Below are 12,995 nucleotides of genomic sequence, written 5' to 3'. Positions count from 1 at the left end.
AAGCCTTATGAGGAAAGGTGGAGGGAGTTGGGGGATATTTAGCCTGGGAAGGAGGAGGCTGAGAGGAGATATGATAGCTATCTTCAAATATCTAAAAGGCTGTCATATGGAAGGAGCAAGCTTGTTTGGCCATCTGTCATGGATGCTTTAGTTGAGATTTCAGCATTGCAAGGGGTTGGACTAGATGACTCTCGAGGTCCCTTCCAACTCTACAATTCTTTCTTCTTCTTCTTCTTCTTCTTCTTCTTCTTCTTCTTCTTCTATTTATTTATTTATTTATTTATTTATTTATTTATTATTGATTTCATTTTACATGAAACTCTACAATTCTATGAACTTCTGAGTACCTAATGTTGAAGAGCACTGATCTAGTGCACCCAGCTGCTGCTTTGACTGGCAGCAGCTCTCCAGGGACTTGGACAGGGGACTTGAGGGCTGGGAGTGCCAAGGAAATTCAGAGTCTTCAATTTGGATAGCACATACTCTCCTGCCCCTAAATCTAAGGCCCTTCTCTAGTAACCCAGTCAGATTCTGAGCAAGAGCGATTATGTTTTGCTGAGAGAATCTGAAGAGGAATGAAAGACGCAGGTGGCTCAAACGTTTTGTTCTATTCTCTTTTAAAATGAAAGCCAGAATAACAAAAAAGGGGAAAGAAAAAGGCAGGAGCAGATCAGAAAGTGGAACGAGCCCCATGGAATGTTAAAAGTGGGAATTCTGAGAAACAAAATGCTATTTTTAACTTTGAAACTTTCAGCTATTAATGTAACAGCCCGAAAGGCAGTTTAACACTTTGACCATGAATTGCAAGGAAGCCTTTGATGAGATGCACTTTTGGAAGCTGAAGGCCAGGGGTAATATCTTATGATTTCTTAGGTCTTCCTCTCACCCCTTGTTCTCTGGCACAAGGCTCAATTTTTTTAAAAATGGGGGATGGGGAGAGAGAATTGCCAGTTTCTTTGATGAAAATTGCCTGAGGAAAATACCATGCTAATAAGAAGCAGGCGAAGCTTTATGCAGTAGATGTGAAAATTGCTAAGACTGCAGAGAGGAAAAGAATAATTTGTTCTCACTGTTCCAAGAAAACAAAGCTCCACATATAAAGTTAAAAAGATGTAACCCTATTCTTTCCCAAATGTATTTTGCACTCCACCCCTAAAAGATGGACAGAAATGGACCCCGAGTGCATTTTTCACACAGGCAGTTGAAATTGATCCTCACGCAATTTATGGACTTTAAAAATACAACCTTTGAGGCCTCTTGTCCCATTTAAATGTGGGTTTTTATGCTCTGGGGAAGCAGTAGACTATAATTCCAGTTTCATATTTTGAGAGTCCAGCAACCCTGGAGCAAAAGAGCAATGGGAAGGTAATTTCAGATCATGAAGATCCAGAGTCTCTTAACCATACATGCATCCACTACCTGTTCTGCATCATCTTGACTGACTGACTGACTGATTGCTCGAAGCAGCAGATGCTGTGGGCATTCTGGTGCATCATGAAAATAAATTAAAGACTTTTCATTGAAGAGTAGGCAGATGCCTTAGTTGGCCGTGTGCACTTGATCTAAGGACAGACCCTCATGAACTGACATATTCTGTGCATGTGAGGGCTCAGGGGACACATAGTCAGGGACACCTGAAGTATTCTTGAGGGATGGGTGGGAATGCTCCCCTGTACAAAGTGAAAAGCCATCTGTGTAAGCTGCACATGTAATTTATTTGTTCCTTTATACAAAAAAAAGGTCTTAAAGTGACTTTCAAAAGGTTAAAATAACAAAACATTCATGACACACTGGTCCTGCGACCTATGCTGTGTACAATGTGTGCTGATGGAACCAGGGTAAACCGATTCCTTCTGCACATGTACAGTGCAGTTCTAAAGCCTTGCAATAGATCTCTCTTAAACTTCAGTGTGCATTTGCACTAAGACATGTGCACAACAATACTATTCATTTACTGAAAGCATTTTTAATCCCACTCTTTTATCATAAAAGGCTCTCAGAGCAGTATTCAAAGTTCAGTAGCAAGCAAATCTTTGCTCTCAGGCAAAAGTCAAAACACACAAGGAAAAGGGGAGCAGACAGGTAAAGAAAGCTCAGGCACCAGTTCTGAAAGTGACAGTTTTAAACATCACTAGTTGGAATGTTAACTGCTTAGGTAGTCTGATGGAATAGCCATTGCTATGTGACATTATTCACTGAAAACATAGGAACTTAGGAAGAGCCCTCCTGGTTCCAACCCAAAGACCTGTCTACTCCAGCTTCCTGTTCTCTCAGTAACCAACCAGATACCTATGAGAAGCATGCAAGCAAGACTTGAGTTTAATAGCACTCTTCCCACTCACGTTCTCAAAAACTGGTATACAGTCGTATTGTCATCAATTTTGGAGGTACTATTGCCATTGTGACCAGTCGCCATTTATTGCTTTGTACTCTATGAAATATATATTGTTCATTCCCCAATGAGATAAGTGAGAGTTTTCCCCAATTAGGGCTTGTGCAAAAATGACCATAGAACGGACCCATAACCTCTTTGCTAAATTATTTCTCTGGTTCATTTCAGAAAAAAGCAGGTATGTAAATTATATATACAGTGATACCTCAGGTTACATATGCTTCAGGTTACATACGCTTCAGGTTACAGACTCCGCTAACCCAGAAATAGTGCTTCAGGTTAAGAACTTTGCTTCAGGATGAGAACAGAAATTGTGCTCCGGCAGCGCAGCAGCAGCAGCAGCAGCAGCAGCAGCAGCAGGAGGCTCCATTAGCTAAAGTGGTGCTTCAGGTTAAGAACAGTTTCAGGTTAAGTACGGACCTCCGGAACGAATTAAGTACTTAACCCGAGGTACCACTGTACATATATACTTCCTAATACTCTAACAGAAGGACACTGGCTATATATCCAACATTAAATAACAGGGCTCCCATAGAAGGACTGCAATACCCTGACAGCCATCTAATCTTGTTACAAAAATGTACTACACTGAGCAGTATTTAAAAATATAAAATATAAGAACACAAGGCAGGAATTATTTAACTTTGAAACAGTTACAATCACCAGCTGCATTCCTCCCCTGTAATCTCAAACCCCACAACTTTCTTCAAAAGACACGTCAAATAAGTATATATATGCAAAAAAAACCCCACAGTGGGTATGCAATTTTAATGAGCCGTTTGCTCATGAATTTGTTTGAAATCCATGTGACTTAGAAGCAGAAACAGGAGCATGCTCTGAAATTCAATATACAAAGGCTGCTCTGCTCAGCAGGTGGGAGTGAGCTCCAGAATTGATAGCCTCGGTGCATTATGTGAATTGAAGCCCATGTGCTCCAGTATGTAGGCACCCTAGTGCTACCCACTATGGCAAGGAAACCATATGGAATTCGAAGTACCTATCGCACTGTGTTTATTCATAGATCCAGAAAGATCTCAGGAAACAAACTAGTCCCAAATGTGTGCAGGAGCAGTGAGAAACAGGATTCAATGATGAAGCTCATCTGCTCTGCATTTTGTATTTTTGTATTTTGATGTTTTTGAAGGTTTGCTGTAAGCCACTTTGGGCACAACTTGTGGAAGAAGCAGCAGTCAATGTACAGTTTCCTGGTTCACTCCCCTACCCTACCATAGAATAATAGAATCTTAGAGTTGGAAGGGACCCCAGGATTCATCCAGTCCAACCCCCTACAATGCAAGAATCTCAGCTAAAGCATCCACAACACATGACCATCCAACATCTGCTCGAAAACCTCCAAGGAAAAGGAGGCCACCACCTTCTGAGGGAGTCCATTCCACAGCTGAACAGCTCCTACTGTCAGAAATTTCTTCATGTTTAGTTATAATATCCTTTCTTGTAACTTGTAGCCATATGTGTGGGCCCTACCCTCCAGAGCAGGAGAAAACAAGCTTGCTCCAGCCTTTGAGATATTTGAAGATATGGCTAGCATATCTCCTCGCAGTCCCCTCTTTCCCAGGCTAAACATCCCCAGCTCCCTCTGCTGTTCCTCATGAGGTTTAGTTTCCTTCCTTGATCATCTTGGTCAGCCTCTTCTTCACATGTTCCAGCTTGTCAATATCCTTCTTAAATTGTGGTGCCCAGAACTGGACACAGTGGGGTGGGGTCTGACCAAGGCAAATAGAGCAGTACTATTACTTCCCTTAATCAGGACATTAGGCTATAGTTGTTGGGTTAGCTCTCCCACCATCCATCACCATTGGCTAAGCTGGCTGGGGAAGGCAAGAGTTGGAAAACAAGAACATGCAGGGGCCACTGTACATGATACATCACTGATATCACTCAGCATAAGGAAGCTCCTTAAGTTTATATCTAAATAATGTGTATATTTATAATATTTATAACTAAAAAAGGCTAATGGCCCTGGGTATTTTATTAGCTTCTCCTACAACTTGCTTCATTTGATGGAGTCCTCTGGAGCTATTTGCTCTGCCAGCCTCTTTTGTGGTCCACTTGCTGTCTCCTGGTATCACACTGTGGCCTGGATTGTGTAGAAGAAGAAGAAGAGTTTGGATTTGATATCCCGCCTTTCACTCCCTTTAAGGAGTCTCAAAGCGGCTAACATTCTCCTTTCCCTTCCTCCCCCACAACAAACACTCTGTGAGGTGAGTGGGGCTGAGAGACTTCAGAGAAGTGTGACTGGCCCAAGGTCACCCAGCAGCTGCATGTGGAGGAGTGGAGACTCGAACCCGGTTCCCCAGATTACGAGACTACCGCTCTTAACCACTACACCACACTGGCTCTCAGTGTAGGCTGAGTTGTGGGCTGAGTAGATGGATGAAGGAGAGAATAGCCTTCCTACAACAGTGGATGGTGATACCTTTAAGTCCCTTACAACTCCATGATTCTGAAGCATGCCAGACAGTTGTTGGCATCCATCTGTCTCAGGGCACAAGTCAGACCCCTGTGTTAGCAGCACCGAAGTGACCTCCCCTGGGCGCAAGCCTGGGCAGTATGTATGGAGGTCCTGGGCTGTGCAGATGACAAGACCCCCTTCTTGGCCTCACTGATGTGGTCCAAAGGAAAGCAGAACAATACATTTGGCACCAGCATGGCTGCAGGAGTTCCCGGAAGGAGGCATGCAAGACTTCATCCAACCGTCTTAGGGACTCTACTCTGGATTTGTGTAGGGTTTACTCCTTAGCCTTTTCTTCTCCTGAAGCTGTCCCACAAAGCAGGTATTCACAGTATTGTACACCTATATGAGCAACCAGTAGACAGAGCAATGGCGCAATTGATGCTTAATGTAGACTTTCTCCAAGACTGGATGCAGAGCCATGTACCATCTTTCTTTCTTTCTTTCTTTCTTTCTTTCTTTCTTTCTTTCTTTCTTTTCTCTTCAAAAAGATAGGGGCAGCTGAAGAATAACTATAATTATCATCATTATTTATCTCAATTTCAATTTATTTGTTGCTTCGCGTCATTTATATCACACATTTTGAAGTACTCAAAGTGCTCCCTCACATTATTTTTTTCAATATTCATTACAACATTCCTATCAGGTAGATATTAATCTTATCCCTTTGTTGCAAAAATTAAGATAGTGGTTTGCCTATGGGCTCAGGGTGGTAAGTTCATAGCGCCATCTTTCTTGACTACTCTGTTGTACTAGTGACCCAAATCTCACCTTATCAGTTCTTTGGGTGGCCTTTGGCAAGCCATTATCTCTGTTCCTCACAAAGTTGTTGTCAGGATTGCCAGGTGTGGAATCCTGTAAGCAGTAGTTCCCAATTGGTGGTTCGTGTACCCCAGGGAGTCCATGTAACCCACCCAAGGAGTCCGTGGCACCATTCAGATAGCAAAAACTACCATAGAGATATCAAAATTTTCAAAAGTAGGGAGTCTGTGGCTTGGCTTTTGAAAAAGTTTAGTGCTCATTTCCTGGTTAACTGCTTCCAGGGGGAGGGAAAACATTTGCAACCCTGTTAACCCAAAAAATCATAAGGGGTTTGCACTGTAATCATGGATTGTGCTTCCGCTGCTCACAGAATGAAATTTGGGGCCATATTCCAGCATGCAGTTTTTTTCCTCATGGGAGAATCATGGGAAAACAAAAATGCACATGCACATAAAAGGTGGCAACCTGTCTGGTGATGTCTGTTGCAGTGTCACACTCTGCCCTTTGGTGTGAAATTTAGCTTAATATGGTGGCATATTGATCAAAAATTGATCAACAGGTAAAACATTGTAAAAGGAACATTAGAAATTGGGGCAGAAGCACTAGCGTTATAACCAGGGAAACGAACATAATAATCCCCACATCTGAATGCCCCTTTAAGTATGATTTTACTTCCTTGAACCTCAAATGTCTTTAAATTCCTTCCAGGACAGATCCTCCCCCTAATTAACTGATGTGGCATCATCAAAGGTACTTTTACATAATATACTGCAAATTAATACTCCCATATACAATTCAAAGAAATGTGATTGAAACTTTTCTTTTGATTTAAGCACAAAAGATTTCAAGCTATATAATGATTATCACGATATACACTGTAAGGCCATTAATCAGTGAGCTGTTGATATTGAAGTTAAACAAGTTCTTGCATAAACTCTGTAGATAATGACTTTCAAATTATTGGTGTAAACTTAGACACAGCTTGATTGGAACAGTCTTGTATATAATTATCCAGCACAACAATTTAAAACACGCTTTTGGAGGCCAAATATCGCTTGCATTGAATCATCTGAGAGAGCAGGAGAGCATCAGTTCTGCCTATATAAGTTTTCTACCTATATAAGGCCTGCCTGTCAGTCATGGGCTCTGCCACCATACGCTGCCAGAGTTTCCCTGAGTCTTACATGGCCCTGTCTGTAAATTACTGAATTTGACTAGGCTCATAAAAACTGCTTACATTGTTCAAACAGATATAGATATGCTCAAAACCTAAAGGACAAAACTATTAATAATGATGAACCAAGAATGTCCTTGCCACGTGTCCAGGTAAGCCCCATCTCCTGAAAATATCCAACTATTTTTCTCCCAGCTGGAATATATATATTTCTTCCCACCTCCCCTACCTGCTTTTCAGAGAAAAGGGCTAAGTTGATAAGTAAACATGATACATTAAGGGAGAAATTGTGTGACATTTGCTATGTGCTTTGACGTAGCTGGGCCTTGGGGGCAGGGTTGAGCTGGAATCGGAACATGACATGGGAGAAGGAATTTGTCTGCATTGTGGTCCCAATTGAATTTGCTAGGCCCCTTCCCCCAGCGCCTGCTGTTTGTAGTGCCCTCTCCTCTCATACCCCATGTTCCTGAATCTGGTGCCTTCCTTTCTCTGGAACTCAAGGGGTCCGACATTTGCCCTCCCAACTTTCCTACTGCTGTAACTAGAAATTGATGCAGGGTTCCAATTTCTGAGGTTTTTGAGCCCAAGTAATAGTTATTATTTATTACATTTACATTATGCTTTTCTTTATGCCTAGGATGTGCCCCAGAATCCTCAGCAGACAATGTGGAAAGGGTTGCCCTGAATGTAGAAAGCTTGAAAACTACAGTTGTAATCTATAGTGAAGTCTGCAGTTTTCTGTGTCTCATGCCACAATACTCCACAAATTAAATATGATGAAATGGAGCCACCTTTTAAAAATATTATGAGCATTGATCAATTTGGCAAGGGCAATCATTTAAATGAAGGAGTACGTAATAAGCAGTAGATATCATTATCTTGTTTTTTCCTAGAACAGTAATAAAAGGGTAGCACAGGCTTCTGTTCCTGCATGACTTATAGCCATACTCAGTGTGTTCCTTTCCAACCATCCATTTTATTCCTTCACACAGAATAGTTACAACTCTATGGTTAATAAGTTCCTCTTCAAAAATACATGTTCATTTCTTGGAAACACATTATTAGGTGTATAATGAAACAAGTTAAAATGTTATTTCTTTGCTGGATAAGATGTGCCGAGGAAAAAAAGCTAATAAGCTTATTCCATGCATTTCTGAATATAACTGTGGGAGGTTGGGAGAAGCTGGCTTGTGGGGGAATGATGAATATTGTTTTGTGAACCTAACATCTAATTTGCCAGGAAAGGGTTTTGTTTCATTCTTGGAGGTTTCACTTGGCACAAAGCTAGCTGTAGTTTGTGATCTATATAGATTATGATGCCTCTGTAGCCACATGCAGCAAGTAGGAATATTCATGAATATATAACTAGAAAATACACTCATCACAAATTACAGCTTTCAAAAAGCGTGGCTTAGCTGATCCTCTGCTCCTTTACTCTGAAGTCAATCCTACTATGTTCAATGGGACTCCCTTCAAGGTAACTGTGTATAGGATTACAGACCTAGTATTGTCGGCATCCGGGGGTCGAAAGGCCAGCTGGCTATCCCTCAGCTGGATCGTCTCCTTCCAGCCGTGCCACTGCGAAGATCCATTGACCTCTGGCTCCGAAATAAATCAGTAACCCAAGCCTCCCAGACTTCGGCACGCTATACTTAGCAGTGTAAACTGCACAACAGAAGAGGCTCTAAGGATCCAATGGACCAATGCAACTAGTTCCATACACAGAACACAATTTTGGACTTGTGCTTCTCTGTAAACAGCTTTTTTGCACATAACATGTTATTTCTGAAACTGAGAAAACCTTCAGACACTTTTTATGATCTGGCAGTGGTTTGGAGGACAAAGCAAAAAAAGTCCACAGTCCTAAGCTACTGCTAGTGAGAGCCTCTCTTCCCATGCAAATGGTAGGCACAAGGGGGCTGATCCAGTATGGATTAAAACACACACACACCCCTCGACACTGCCACAAAGGTACTGCTATTTTCAGGGGCTGCACACTTGATTACTATTTAAATGCACAATACACAATACTTACTTGCGTATTAATCTAGTATGGCCCTTTGCCTAGGTCTGAAGTTGCCAAGGGGTTTTGGTTGCTTTGGGGATATACACATACACCACCACACACACCTTAATGATGGCCACTTTATAACAATAGGAGTAACAATGTTTAGCATTTATATACCACACTGACATACTTAAAGCAGTTCACATATATTATTTCAGCAATCCTTACAGCATCTCAAAGAAGGCTAATATTGTCTCCATTTTTTAAGTGGTGATGGAGGGGCCTGCAAGAACAGTTGCCACCACCTTGTGAGTTATGAATGCGGAAAGATTTGAGCCAGGGACTTTCTTAGCTGCTGTGGGCCACCAGATTTGTGCAGTGAGGCAAGTGGGATGTTCCTCACAGTGAGAGTTGTGCCAAGGGTAGACAAAAGGAGGCACATGCAAGTAAAAGGGCTACCAAAACATTCCATAAGTCCTTTCTACAGCATTAGATAACTGACAAAAATGTACTTCCTTGATAGATTTTAAAGTGTAAGTAGAAATATCTTCCTCTTCTAGCACTATGCTGAAATCTTACATGGGTTACACTAAACTCAGCACAGTGTAATGTAAAAGCCATGCTCCATTAATTCTTGGACATCTTCCTATTTCTTGGTCATAAATCCTACTACCTTGTATTACAAACTGCTGTAAAACTCACAGATAAAAGATAATTTATGTTCAGTGTATAGCCTAATGTTTCTGTACTCCTAAGAAACACAGTATCAGAAAATGAGAAAGTAAATATATGAAATATTCAGCTATTCATTCTGACCACGGCTAGCAATGATAAACATGACTCTGAGGGGACCAATGTTCTTCATAGGAGGTTTAGCCTAATGGTAATTTACATTACACTGAGGTCCAACTCCAAGAGCCTTCTGCCAGCTCCCTCACTGCCAGAAATGGGGTTACAGGGAACCAGGCAGAGGGCCTTCTCGGTAGTGGAATGTCCCCCCATCAGATGTCAAGGAAATAAACAACTATCTGACATTTGGAAGACATCTGAAGGTAGTCCTTCCTGTTTAGGGAAGTTTTTAATGTTTGATGTTTTATTGTGCTTTTAATTCTGTTGGGAGCCTCCCAAAGTGGCTGGGGAAACCCAGCCAGATGGGCAGGGTATAAATAAATAAATAAATAAATTATTATTATTATTATTATTATTATTATCATCATCATCATCATCATCATCATAATTTCAGGCATAAAAGGCTATGGGCTGTATAAACTGCAATTCCATTATTAATGATAATTTTCATCACTCAGAAGTAGCCATGATTATTATTTAGTGGTGGTACCACATAATTCTGCTTTTTTACAACAACAAAATATATAGTCTAAGTGGATGAGCACATTATGAATTCCATCAAAGAGAATGTCTCTTTCTGGGGCTTAGGGGGACAAAGATCATCTGCATATGCAGTACACATTTTGGGGATTTCCTTGCTTGTGCAGTAGAATATGACAAAGTGGGGAAACCCTCATCACTCATTGAGTAGGCTTTCATCTGAGCAATTTAAAATGCTTTCTAAGGTCCACTTCCAACAGGCTCCCAAGACAAACAGCTCATCACAGAATAAAACAATTTCTGGATCTACATTAGATTTAAGGTGGGTAACTCCTTGATTGAAAACTGAAGTTTTTACCATATCCAAACCGTCGCGCACAGTCTAGCTTACCATTTATCTGACCATCAAGTTTTCTATATGTGGATTTTGGGAGTTGGTGGGGGAGACTATTTGGTTGTGATTCCTGCACCTCCAATGTAAAATGGTGTAGCCTAATAAAAAATTTACCATGTTTTGAGCAATATGTCTAGAAAGCCTCAAGTTATCAGCCTGCTAAACTATATCAAATTTCACATGGTTGGATGGGAGTTGACACTTGTGAGATACCAGGCCAAAACTGTGACCCCTAGATAAGAGCAAAGACTTCAGCCCACCTCCGTTCAGAAACGAAACTCTGTGAAAAGGAGGGCTGACGTGCAAGTTTTTGGCTCAGAGGCCAAAGCAAGCTAAATCTGTAGTTTTGGGAGGAGGATATTTTTGCACTCCTGCCATTTCTTTGCAATTTGTTCATTTGTAAATAAGTCAGATATGTTTTAGGTATGGAAAAAGTCACTGTACTTCATTTCTTCAAAAGGAACCAACTACACAAAAGCTAGCTTTACATTTTCCACCTCTCAAGGGATGGAGGACTGTGCAGCCTCTGACCCAGAGAGCTAAACACAGCTGCAGTCATGAATGGAGGACTCAAGACCTTTTGCTTTCGCTGACTGCCTGGGACTGCAAAACCAAGGGGACCTGATATAGCAGCAGCTGTTCTACAGTACACCAGCTCCACTTAACTGATTGCATCAAAGGGAAAGATGCGATAGCAAAGATCTTCTGGCTGGGCGCAAATGCTGCTTAGTTCTTGAGTCCCACCTGCTTTCTTAACTGGTGCAGTCCAGATGCAGCCTCAATGAGAAGTAGGCCTGTGCATGTGAGTCCTAGAACAAAATCTTGTAATTTGGGGGAATCCTGTTCCAGCTAGTCATGCCTGCCTTTATGCTATCCTGTTCCCTTCTCACCCACCCACAAAAAACAAGTCAACATTCTGAGCAGGCTCAGTCCTCTTTGAGGCATTTTTGGATTTCCCCTTCCCTTGTGATTTTTATTCCTAAAGAATTTTTGTACTTCGGCAAAACTCCAAGCCTGTTGATACTTCTCTCTTGTTTGTAGTCAGTTCCATTTTGGATCCTCCCTTGGAGAATTGAGATTTCTATAAGTGTGCAGGATTAATTCTTCCTTTGCTGTGCTTTAATTTGTATCCCCACATCACCCTTTGTAGTGAGTGGACAAAAATGAAATGGACTCAAGAAATTAGCTTCATCCAGAATACTTTTCTGAGATTTTGTATGACTGCAGGACTTGCTCTTGTGTAATCCGTTCTGCTTTGTTTTGTTTCCTTGTGCTGCATCACAAAATAATTTCTGATAGCCTTTGGTGATCTTCTGATATTGCAGTCTAATTCTGTAGGGATAATTCATCAGCATTATGGCTATGATGATAAATGAGATGCCAGAAAGAAACAGATTCTGCTTTAGGAAGTTTGTGCATTTTGAGAAAATGGTCTCTGCTTGAGCTACTATAATACATCCAGCAGGAAGTCACTATGAATGTAGTAGGGTCAGAAACATTTTACATAGTTGTGATTTCTCCCCAAGCATCCTATTCCATTCTCTTTGAAATATATGGCTTAAAATTACTAGGGGTCTTCTATGACTGTGTTGAAAGTTCCTGATACTGCATTCTCTCACTTGAAAGTAAATGCTATAAATATTATCAGGGCTCATTTCTAAGTAATTTGAAATCCAAAACAAATTTCAGTCTTGCTCCATCTTCCATGTGGCAACCCTTGACCATCTTGGTTACCCTCCTCTGCACACTATACAGTGGTACCTCAGGTTACGGACACTTCAGGTTACAAACTCCACTAACCCAGAAATAGTACCTCGGGTTAAGAACTTTGCTTCAGGATGAGAACAGAAATCATGTGGCTGCGGCGCAGTGGCAGTGGGAGGCCCATTAGCTAAAGTGGTGCTTCAGGTTAAGAACAGTTTCAGGTTAAGAACGGACCTCCAGAACGAATTAAGTTCTTAACCCAAGGTACCACTGTACTTCTGTTGATGCAGCCTAGCATAGCATAAGCTTTTTTTGCTGCTGCATCACACTGTTGACTCATGTTAAGCTTGTGGCCCACCAAGATCCCTTGATCCTTTTCACATGTACTACTGACAAGCCAGACGTCCCCCATCTTATACTGGTATAGCTAGATCTTTCTGCCTAAGTGTAGAACCTGACATTTGTTCCTATTGAAATTCATTTTCTTAGTTTTGGCCCAGTTCTCCAGTCTGTTAAAGTCATATTGAATCCTGATTTGTCTTCTTCGGCATTAGCTACTCCTCCCAGTTTGGTGTCATCTGAAAATCTGATAAGCATCTCTTGAGTTCCTTCATCCAAGTCATTTAGAAAGGCGTTGGAACAACAATGGCCCATTCCATTTAGTTTGGACTGATTCACAAGTAACACTAAGCCAAACCAGGAGAGGCGTGCATCAGTCACGATGTCCTCTCTAGAAACCCTTGTGTTCACACTAAGCCA

The 12,995-nt window shown here is 41.4% G+C and overlaps 1 protein-coding gene across 15 annotated transcripts in view; it reads left to right on the top strand.

The window, feature by feature from the left end:
- Positions 1-12,995, top strand: part of TPK1 (thiamin pyrophosphokinase 1) — a 244,035-nt gene that overhangs the window by 173,438 nt on the left and 57,602 nt on the right. The window lies entirely within an intron of this gene.

Source organism: Podarcis pityusensis, assembly GCF_964106645.2.
Source record: "Podarcis pityusensis genome assembly, chromosome: 12".
NCBI classification, from domain to species: domain Eukaryota; kingdom Metazoa; phylum Chordata; class Lepidosauria; order Squamata; family Lacertidae; genus Podarcis; species Podarcis pityusensis.
The sequence above is the reverse complement of the archived record's forward strand: the minus strand, read 5'-3'. Positions and strand labels throughout refer to the sequence as shown.